The sequence below is a fragment of the Seriola dumerili genome, unplaced genomic scaffold (genome assembly GCF_002260705.1).
Source record: "Seriola dumerili isolate Sdu_G_001 unplaced genomic scaffold, Sdu_1.0 BDQW01000149.1, whole genome shotgun sequence".
NCBI lineage: Eukaryota > Metazoa > Chordata > Actinopteri > Carangiformes > Carangidae > Seriola > Seriola dumerili.
The window spans coordinates 17,671,931-17,684,007 of record NW_019174404.1 but is presented as its reverse complement, the minus strand read 5'-3'; positions in this window follow the sequence as shown (position 1 = coordinate 17,684,007).

Here is a 12,077-nt window from a genome sequence, read left to right as displayed (position 1 = left end):
ATAGAAGATTTCACACATAGCCTTTCTTACCTACTGAGGAGTACAGATGTTTTCTTGACATACAGACGGACACAAACTGAGACAACAAGTAACAAACAGAAGACTTTAACGGACCTCTTATGAAATTGATATTTTTTAAAGGGAAGAATAAAGAAAAAAAAAAAAAAAAGAACATAAAAAACCTTGCAAGCTTTTCACTGACACTGGTGTTCCACAGCCTGTGTTGGTCACGAGTTCCCCGGAAAGCTTCTGTACAGAAAAAGACAACATGTACTGTGTTGTTATGTTGTGTAAAATAAAAAAGGGATAAAATGAAAAGTGGAAATGTGACACGTGTCTTTCATGTGCATTGGAAATATACATTTTTTGGATCTTTGCGTGTTTATCGTGAGGGATGAGGGTATCACAGAGTTAGCATTTGGAAATGTTGCAATAATGTCATCAGCATCAGTTCCTACTGTGATTGCAGTAACACGTTTATGGGAGGTTAAAATCACTTTTCATCCGGCTTGAATTTTCATTTTCATTTCAGGAAAAATAAAAAACAATTTCCCACTGCAAATGAGAACAGAACAGACGTGTGGCAGCTTTTAAGTTAGAATAATTGAAGTTTCACATTTTGACTCTTCTTTTTGTAATTTGATAGATCAAATCTTCTTCGGCTGTTTATTTAGAGCAGACGATCTCATTTCCAATCCTCCCACTTTTTCCTGACTGCAAACACATTTATCAGAGTGTAACAATACAGAAAAATGCTCCCATGAGGCTTTGCCAGTGTGCAAATGACTAAGAATCACGGGATAACAAAAATAATCATTGTTTTATCTTGAGGTTTTCAAATATTAATGCCCAGTACAGCGGTAAAAACAGACTGAAAACCTAGGAACACATGAGAGGCTTCTTTTTTTTTTTTCTTTTTTTTTAAACACAAAGTAAAGAACACGCTTTGAGTAAAGCTGTTGAGTAATACAATCATGCAAGTGGAATAAAAGCAAGCGAAGAGAGGGGGCAGGACTTCAGCTCTCTATATGCTCTCTCACTCTCTTATACAACGCTCACTCTGGCGCACACTGTAACACAAGTGCTGGCACTCACTCCATTTAAATGGAACATGTAGTTGTGAATATGTGAATGACTAATCCTCAAAAAACATTGTCTTATACTTGGGCCAGAATGGTATTTAACAACAAGTAGACCAGGATGATAAGAGCAGAATAGCAAGATGTAGAAGTCTGTGGTCTAATTTATTTAGAGACCGAAAGAATGAAAGAAAGAAAGAAAGAAAGGATACACTGTTCCTGGTAACTGGTAATTAACTCTGGTGAGTGATGGCAAGTTACAAGCACTTTATAGACCTTATGTGTTTGTTTATGTTTTTCTGGTGGTGCCAAAAAGCATACAAATTAATAAATTACTGTTATCATTATCATTATTGTCATAAATGATGACATACAAGTAAAAGCTGGATGAAAAAGAGGCCTGTTGTAAATTTAACTCTTTTAGGGTGCGTTCACACCTAACCATGGTGCGTTTGCCCGTTTAGCATGGTTCGTTTGGGCTTGTGTGAAAGCTGTCAGTTGCCAAAACAACCGCACTGAGACCGCATGAGAGAGAGGGTCTGGGTCCACTTCCCAGCTGAATCTTGTGCAGTTCATTTGTGGAAATTAAAGAGACCAACCACAATGTTTTTTGATGGAAAATATGTGGTTTTAACACGATTTTCATAGCTGAACTCCAATCAAATCCCTCTGCTGAGTGTGAAGATCTCTGAACATTAAAAGCATTGAAGTGCTGCATGAACTGCTATCAGTGACCAGGATTTGATTTCCCCACGTTGCTCCTGATGATGGGCTGGTGATACAGGATGACATCACCAAAACTGTCCAATCAGTAAGGTATCAGACTCTGTGACTTTGTGTTTACTCCTCTTGGTTTGTTTGTAAAAAGCCAGTGTGAACATGAGCCAGATATAATTTTTTTCCCCATGGTCTGGACCAACTGAACCAAAACACAGGTGTGACAGCGCCCACAGGCCCACAGTCTCGCTCTAGTTGTTTAATTGGCATCATTTTCCAGCAGCCTAAACGAACCAGACCAAATTGGCAAACAAACGAGAGTTCATTTGAACCAAACCAAACAGGTTAGGCAGAACAGCCAGAGGCCCGGAAAGAAACCGCATGAGAAGGGACGTCTCCTCTTTGAAAGCCAAACTACTATTAACTCCATTAGATGAATGTGAACTGTTAACCAAGCGATCAGTGTAAAGCAGCCTATATATTTATATATTTGCAAGTTCATCAGGTAACCGCGGTAAAGTATGTGAGTTTGGGCTTTACCTGATCACCTCAGAAAAAGACTGAAGGTCTGTGTCCTACTCCTATACTTTAGTAGTTCCTCAGGAAAACGAACATACACCGCAGTCCTTCCCATTCTGGGAAAAGTCTCAGATTTTTAGTTTTGTTAAGTTATGTTTTGGGTATTTTTTGCCTTTCTTGTAATTACCACAGTGAAAGAGAGACATGGAAGTCAGAGAGAGAGAGAGAGAGAGAGCGAGAGAGAGAGAGAGCGAGAGAGAGAGGGGATGACAGGCAGCAGAGGGCCTCGGGCCGGACTCTAACCCAGGCTGCTGTGGTTAGAACAAATGATATATGCGCTCTTACTTATTCAAATGAACTTTATCCCTGGCGTGACAGCCACCTGTGTCATCATATATCAGCATTTCACACAAAAAAAGCACCAGAACCAAGTTTCAAACTAAGCTCTCACTCTCCGCCTCACCCAGCTGTAATACACCGTCAGGTCTGCTTTTATACATCAGCAGCTACGGTGAGAAGGCGACCTGGGGGCCACAGCCAGTACGGGTGAAGTCACTATTAGTTAACGTCAATGCAGAAAATGTATTCACTTTGCAATGAAATTACTGGAATTTGTTTGACATGAAGCAGTTCTGACAGGAAATTACAAATGGATGTTCTCTCTTCAATTATCAGGCTTTGCTGTTTTAATGAAGTAAATTGAATCGACTGAACTGACGGAGAATCATTACAGACCTTTGTGAGAATATCTAAGTGTTTACTCTGTGTTTTCTGGAAGACCATCGGGTTAAATTCTTAGTAATGAAGTCACATGTTTTCTCCTGACAAACTTATTTAATTAAAGAGAGTGAGATACAAACCTAAACTCTCTGCGGGATTAAAGACAAAATCACCCCCCGCTATCGTTCTCCTATCACACTCAGGTTCTCCGCCGGGTTTTACATTTCAATAGCTGATGACGCCAGCAGACATCAGGTGAATGTTTAAATAGGAACCTGAGTAGCTGGAGAGTCATAGGAGAAGATGAGAGGGGAAACAAATTACCTTCCCATAATTCTCCTCATTTAATATGCGTAGAAAGTCCATTGCCTCTGCTGTACAGCCAGCCCATATACAGCCTCAGAACTGAGCTCACACACCCACAATCTTCCTCTCTTTAAAAGTGTGTCAGTATCGTCCTGCTTCACACCTCCTTGACTGACCTTCCAATGCCTTTTTCTTAAGCTGTAAATGCTTAATGGTAAGAGGCTTTGCAGGAGAATATCCCTCTCTATATGCGTCTTCCTCATTTTCTCTCCCTTTCAGAACCTGCCCCTCTCCCTCTCTCTCTCTCTCTTTCTCTCCGTCTTTCATTTTCCCTCATTTATCTTTTTATATTTTGTGGATTTAGCAGCAGCTTTTATACAGTGAATGATAGTTTGTGTAACAGCAGAAGAAGCTTAAAGTAATAATCTGTGACATTTACACCGCATTTCAACTCATAAAGACTCATCCACATTCTGAATGAGGGGAAAAAAACTAATGAATAAAGTTTTGGTGGCGAGTGAAAGTCCTGGTGGAGCGTTTTAACAGAGGCCATCTGATCGAGCCTCAGCAGAAGTTGAAGTCATCCGGTGGAAGCGTGAGCTGTGTGGTTGGCCTGCTTCACACAGAGGGAGTGAATGTTTGAAAGACAGACTGAATGAATGAGGAAAAGCCTTAGAGAAGAGATGATGGATTGGAGTGAAAAAAAAAAAAAAAAAAAATACTAGTACTAAGAGTCTTATGAATGAACTCCAGTAATAACTTTGAGCCAGAATAGTTTGAACCCTAAACAAACCCTGAAGTGTGTGACTGACATCTAATGGTGAAAAACCGAGCATGATGCAGACTGACAGCGGTGTAAAACCAACATTTAAAACAGCAAAATCATTCGTTCGTTCAGTGGCAGAGTAAATTCGCCCAAAGTCAAGTTGAATTTTGGTGGACTTTGACAGTCTACACTGCATCACAGCTAGATGTCTTTACAGGGCTGATCTTTCAGGGAACAAAGACCCCAACAATCCTGTGTCACATCATCCAGTTTAAGTTAATCCTCCATTGTCCAGCTATTAACTTCCGCAAAAAACAAACAAACAGTGGAGTCAGTGCTATAAATAACTGACAGTAAGCGCTAATAACAGAGTTAGCGAGCCAGCTCAGAGGGTTTTATCTCTTTCAGTAATTCTTTACTGAATGAAATGATGTACAAGCTTCATAACAAAATGCCAGAGTAAGCAGCCTAGTAGAGGAAAAGTAGAGAGAAGCTCAGAGAGTGATTGTGACTGACGAGCACAGTGGTCCGAGCGCTTGGAGCCTAACCCTACAAAGGTACTGCAAGTGATCCGACAAATCATTTCCAAAACAGTATCATTTTATTAAAAAAATTTAATTATATAAAAAGTATATATGTACATATATATAACATTTTTGAGATTTTCAAGTAGGCCATTAGTAGGAAAAGGTTTGGAAGAGCTACACTAGCACATGTTTGCTGTTAGCTCTCCAGCTACCTCGCCACCTCTGAGTAGTCCCTAGCAGTGATGGGGAGTAACTAGGAACGCCTTTTTTTTTTTTCATATTTGTGGACGACGTGGGTCGGACAGGTGATAGGTGTGAGAACTTATAACACTCACTAACTTAACGAAGCATTGTGTTTTCATTAAATATTAACCTGGAGAGGTCATTAGGTTGTGAAATGTCCACAGGGCACCAACAGACTAAATTAATGGCAATGAGAAGTTATCAAAACGCAGTCAAATATAATAAGTCATATTACTTTGATGAAGTAACAGTAACAGTTACACTGAACATAAAACAATAACATTTTAACAGGGTAATTAGTAACATTTCAAAAGTAACATTCCCAACAATAGGAAGGTGCAAAATGTGCAGATGAATTTACTGTGCCACTTTTTACTGGGACCAGACCATTACATCATCAGGTTCATGAGCTGAGTACAGAGAGGGGAAAGAAAGAAGTAATGTTTTATTGTTGAACTACAGAACTGTCTAAGTGAATACGTTTGTATAATGCCGCTGTATATTGCTGGGTGATATATCAATGGTATCTATCTCTCTCATTGTCTGGAGAACACAAAGACGAGAAATCAACTGAAAAATTCAATCTGTGAAAAATGCAAGAATCTCAAGGAAATGCAACACAATGAAGGTAAGAAATAAAAAGTGTGAATTTCACTGAATATAAAGTAGAGTAAGCAACAAAAGCCAGAGCTGCATGTGTGACCTAATCATTCCATTTAGGCACAATAATCATGTAAAAGCGAATTGTTACCGTCGGGACCAGAATCTGAGCAACATCCCGCATCTCCAACCCCCAGGTTGAGGCTAAGAGCTCTGGGAGGCCTTATGAAAGACTGGGTGAGCTGAGGCTGATGGGTAAGTATGCTTTTACAGTGTGGTTTGCTGTGGTAACTTTGGCCTGTGTAACAATGACGAGCTTGGGAATCGGTTGAACTGTTAAGTAACAGATCACAGGGGTGGATCATGCTCAGCAGATGCACATTTATAGGAGACGGCCGGCTGTCATTCTAACCTACCTGACCGTCCCATTAAAGGTGACTTTAAAGCTGAATTGAAATTGTGGGTGTTGCTTTATTTTACACATTTTACACATGATGATATCTATGAATAGCAGGCCACTTTAACCCAATATGCCTTCAGTGTTCATACATTTTTAAAAACTTTATTCTGCATGTACAGTATGTTGAATTGTTTGTTGACCTCCGGACAAATTTCATATCTTCACATATCCAGCTAAGGTAGATTATGCTAGCAGTTTATTTAAACTAATTAATTGGAAATGTACCAAATGGAAACTGTCAATATTATACCCATTATCCAATTATTGCAAATTTTGTCTGACAACTACATTACCATGACTTGTAATATCCTGTTTATTCAGCTGATGTGTTTTCAGTTTATTTTGAGTGATGTAATCTAAGCCAATCTGTAACAGCTGCACTCTTAGCCAATCAGAGATGAACTTGGAGAAAAATAGAGGGTTGTGTAGCCAGCAGAGCAGTAGAGACTAAGTTCATTGTACTAATATTTGTAGACTCAAATACTTCGGCACAAGTATTATCCTGTAGTTAAAGGTCTTAGTGCAGTCACTTCTAAGGCCCACATCAAGACTTTTCTGTTTTTTCATACCTGTGTGTTTTGCTTTATAAAGTGTAATTTCTAAAAGTTTCACCAAGTGCTGCACAGATTCAGAATCAGCACAACTTCACCCAATTATTAGTTATAGGTCACTCAATAAAGACTTCTGTACAGCATAACAGAGAATAGTAGCCAATAAAACAAAACAACAACAAAAAATAAAAACAAAGAGGGAATTTTTCCTTATTTTATAGATAAAAACACTGCAAACCATAATAATGATCAAGTCCTTCTGACTGTTTTCAGTCACTACAATGAAGTCAAAGCAACTTCTCCTCACTGTGAGCTCAGAATGGTTCAGTACTGCTGCCATTTAGTTTGGGTATATACATGCAACTGAGCAAGCCTCAATCAAACACTCTGATTGGCTCGTCACGTCACTAGCAAAGATTGCGGATGTGAATCCATTCATAAACACACAAACAGCAATGCCCCAGGCAAGCAGTAAGAAGGTCCAATTATTTTCTAACTTTTCACATTAGTTTATCGACCGAAGAACGTGACTCACACGGACGGACATTGGCTTATTAGCGCCAATTCTCTAGTTTGAAATGAAAAAAAAACGGCATGTCTCTATCTGAAAATGTGGCGGAGTTATGACGACGTGGTATTTGGGAGCGTATATGCTCCTATGGGCTTCAGAGGTGCGTTTATTGTTGTCACTAGCTTTGTAAAACGTGAAACGTTTGGACTCTAAAATGTGGACGTTTAAGTTAGCAGCGTCGTGAGTCAGCAGCATTTACACCGAGGACTGGAGGAGAGGAGGACTTTGCTGGAGCACCATGTTAATTGGCAGCAGCTGCTTCTGTTTATGAGGATCGACTCAGCCACTGGACCTACGTCGGGACACAGACAACCACCTGTGCATCTCACCTGCTGCTGCGTCACCTACCAGCTCGTGGACCCTTCTTAGCTGCATGTATTGTGGTCGCGTGAGTAACCGACTGATTTGTTTCTTCATATGTGCACCAACTTATGGGCCCCAATGGTCACAAATCCAAGCTCTAATAATTTTAACTGTTCTTAATGGTTAACTGTCTAACCACAGGTGATTTGATTTATACTTTCTATTGTGTTAAATATAATTGGTTTACACACATACACTCTCACTGTAACACACCCACACACACCCACACACACCCACACACACACACACACACACACACACACACACACACACACACACCTACATCTAAACACTGGTAAACATACACACAGGGGTTTTGCTGTGGGGAAAAACAAGGGAAGTGTTAATTTTAAAGGTTGAAAGTGTGTTTAGTCTAAAGATTTTTAATTATTGATTATTTTTCAGAACATCAGTTTAAGTTTAAAGGGTACTTTCCTGAAATTTTATTTATTTTTATTTCTGTCTAATTGCACTGGTATTGATTTTGTGTTCATTTAATATGGTGAAGCAACCAAAAAGAGATTTGTTTTTAACATAATACTACAATTAGACAGTGAACACTGACTGGGCCAGGAGCTGGGCAGCGAGCTGCTGAAATGACCATCGATCTCACTCGGTTCGACGGTCCTCACATGTCCGAAAATAGCCGAGCAAATTTCCAAAAAGAGGTAATTTGTATAAACTGACCACATATTTGAAGTCTTAACGGTCAATTTCTTGCCTGAAAAACCATCACGACTTCATATAGTACGAGGGGTGAAAATTGTTTCAGCTTTGAGCCTGGTTTAGGAACTCTGCCATTGTTGCTATTTAGTGCAAAATGCATTCTAGGATAGTTATATGTCCCAAGTCCTCACAAGTCAAATCTGATGCATCCTTGATAAAATGAGTGGGGCCAGGATATTTGATCTGTACTTGGGTAGATACAGACTTTGAGTTGGAACAGTATTTGGGCTGAGACTGATGACTTTTCAAAAGTCTGCAAGAACAAGCACAGAGAAGAATGCAGATTGAGAAACGGCTGTAGACCCACAGTGGAGGCACAACGCTATTATTTCTTGGCAATTACTTTATGGTTACAATATGCTTATTCTTTACATTCTAGACTGTAATGATCACATTTACTGGTACAGGGAGGTTTAGCAAGTTCAACCTACTCAGCTCTACTCAGGATCCTGTTCAAACACTTTGAATTAGAAGCCCAGTCTAATATCTTACATTCAGTGGCAAGGAGGGATTACATTATTATTTGTGATTCTTTCCAAGAAACTTCTGAGGAAATTATTAAGAATTAATGGAAATTAAGTGTTAATAATATGTGGCGATTAATATTTTTTAACTTAGTTCTTAGCATTTTGTCAGTGGTTGAAATGATTGTGTTGTGTTGAAGTGTCTTGTCTCTCTCTCTCTCTCTCTCTCTGTGTTTGAGAGAGCGAGGTCTGGGTTATCTGATACTCTGATACACCGTATCTGATACACAGTATCAGATAGTCCACTCACTGTCACCAAACCCCCCCCCCCCCCTTCCCCTTACGCCATCCATGTGGATATATGAGCATCTGAGCAGGTGTATCTGATATTGTGGACACGCATACACACACACACACACACACACACAGATTGAGGGATTAAAAGAGAGTAGAAGAATGCAAATGTGTGTGTGTGTGTGTGTGTGCGTGCGTGCGTGTGGGCTTCTTTCACTATATTTTTGGGGTCCATAAACCTGGAATCCATTATACAACTGTTTGGTGATGAAAATACTGGACCCAACAAGTTTAAATGGCTGAGTGAGGGTTAGACTTGGTTGTCAGTGACTGGACCCCACAAAGATAGCTGTACAAGAATGTGTGTGTGTGTGTGTGTGTGTGTGTGCGCACACGCATGTGTGTGTACAAGAGAAATTATCCTTTGCTCATGAAGCCAGAAGGAATGCTTAATGACTGTGTCAGCATGTGCTGGCCAACTGTGGTGTTGAGTTTGTGAACGGAAGAAAGAGAGCGTCAGCATGTACGAGAGGCAGGAAGTGGGTGTGTGTGTGTGTGTGTGTGACTTAGTTGGAATCTACAGTGAGTGTGTGTGCATGTGGAAGGAGTGAGTGAAGCGAACATCACCTCAGCATCACCTCAAAGGAAAATAATGAGATTTATTTTTAAATGGCATCCTGTTAAATAAGTGCAAAGTGTCACGTTAGCACCATCATTTTGTATTAAGCAAATGTAACGCACGGGGAACAAATGGGGCTCTACATCTTGTTTTCCTCTGAGCAGGCATTTGAAAGCTGCCGGCTGAGGGCATAAGGTTCAAACTCTGCAGCAAAACAGGAAAATAGTTAATCAACCAGTCATCAAAAAAAAAAGTTAGGACAGCAATTCATTCATGCTGGAGAACTTACCAAAAACCTTATCGTGATTTTCTTCCTTTCTTGAAAGTGGAAACAGACAACTTTCCCCCCCAAAGTGTTATTACTGCTGGGGGATTCGGGTTCACAAAGTCCGGATCACTTTCCGTTTCCTTCAGAATTTACACACAATCAACATCATTTTGGAAATAGGAGAGAAGAAAGAAGCAGGTTCACTGAGGAGGAAGTGAGATTGTCATCATTTTATATGCTTTATCAAGTAGCAGTTTATGTTGTTTCACTTATCTATGGCCTTTTGACAAAATAAACCCCATTGTCTTTACTAAAACCATGACAACAAAGATTGTGTAATGTTCAGGAATTACTTATTTTAACCCAAATCATGATAGTGATAGTGACAGATAACTAGTTGTAGTGCCTAAACCTAACCAAGCCATAACTGTTATTGTATAACTATGGTAGGTACCACGTTGTTGGTACAGTTTACTACTGTAACCATGACAACCAAGGTCTGGTGTGCCTGTCGCCATAGGGGCGCTATTTCAGGAGACACTCCTAGAGGGTTGAAAAAAACACAACATATTTGGTCGTTCAGGTTGGAGGACTTGTTGCATTGTTCTATAGACATCAAATTGTCCAATCAACATTTACTTCATAATGATAAGTTAAGGCAAAAAACGTGCCACTTTAAACATCATTAAAAAAAAGACGTCCTTTGCAGGCATTTATTCCAGAGAGGAGAAACAACAACTAAATCATCCGCAGAGTAAGGTCCTTGAGACGAGGCAGCTCACAGAAAATGGCTGTGAACGTGGATCTGGCATCATTTATTGTCAGGGACTTGTGACGGTGTGTGGCTTTGTGTGATTTCTGCATAATAGGAGAAAAGCGTTCACATATTTTATTTAAGCATCTCTGCTTAACTAGGTGAAAGAAATGCCAATGCTCTGCGTGGAAAGAAGCAAATGGAAGAAACCGAATGGGAGATTTGCAGGGAAAATGTAATGATGTGAATATGAGACAGAATCATTTGTTACTCGGGATCATCTGTCCTTGAATATTCAAACCATGTATGAATCTGAACATCCTCTTCTTTCATGGAGGGTTTTATTGTCATTATGTGTAAAACCTGAAAGCAACGTTTAAATGACTTGCCGACTCAGGTAGGTCATTGTGTTGACTGTAATGTTAAGATGCATTTTACAACTACTGTAGAAAGAAGGACACACACACACAGCGTTATTTCAGAGAAGAGGCAAAGGGAATGAGTTTGTTCTTTGTGAGTGTTTAGACATTTGTCATGACTCCTCTGGGTTTATTGTTGTTAAGTGCATTTTCATCTGCCTGTTTTTATGACCACTTTCAATTCGTGCATAAAAAATAGAGTAGTAATGCAGGTAATTTAAATGTTTGTCCAGTGGAATCAGGCTGAGCAGACTGATCATGAGGTACAGTACATGTAGCATGTGACTTCACCATTTTTCCCTATAGCACTATGGAGCAATGTTTTAAAGAGTGCATCCGCACAAGGACACTCAAATGCATATGTGTGCTGGTGTCACAATAGACAGTCCAGCTGATGACTTCACACTATTCCATTGATCGAAGGTGTCAAGAAATGCAAAGACAGGGAAGAAAAACGCTGAAGCTAAAAGCTGGGGTTGGCAGAAATCTAGAAAAAGAAAGAAAGGAAAAAAAACACCCCTCTCCCCTCATGGCGTGTGCATGTGCTTCATACCCATATGCAACACAAACAACACAGCCGCGGCCATGAGCCTTTGGCTACCGTAAGCAGAACGCTAAACTATTAGCAACATTCACCATAGCCACTCATCTCTTGCTTTCATGGTAAATCTACACATCCACAACCTACCACTACAACACATTTAGATATCACAGGAAGTTAGCAGCCTGTTACCTGTCCAAGTGAAAGGACATGCACAAGCGTCTGCATTTGTAGAACAGCGAATAGGAACACTCTCTGAAAAGAGCTGTGATTGGCCAAAGTCTCCCCTCACAAGTTAGATTTTTCTAAAGTCTGAAAACAAAGCCAAGAGGAGTTGCGGACGTCTTGTTTGCTCTCTTATCACTTTAATTACAATATGCTGAAAGATGATAATTGAATTTTTGTCCATTGGTGCTAAAATAAAAATTACTGCCTACCTCAAATTTAACAGTTCAGGGAAAGACAATGAATGTATACTTTGTTGGTATCCAAAAAAATCCACAGGGTACCTTTTTATGTAGTACAGACACTTGTGGATTTGATGTGTCATAAAAAGAGGACAACCATCCA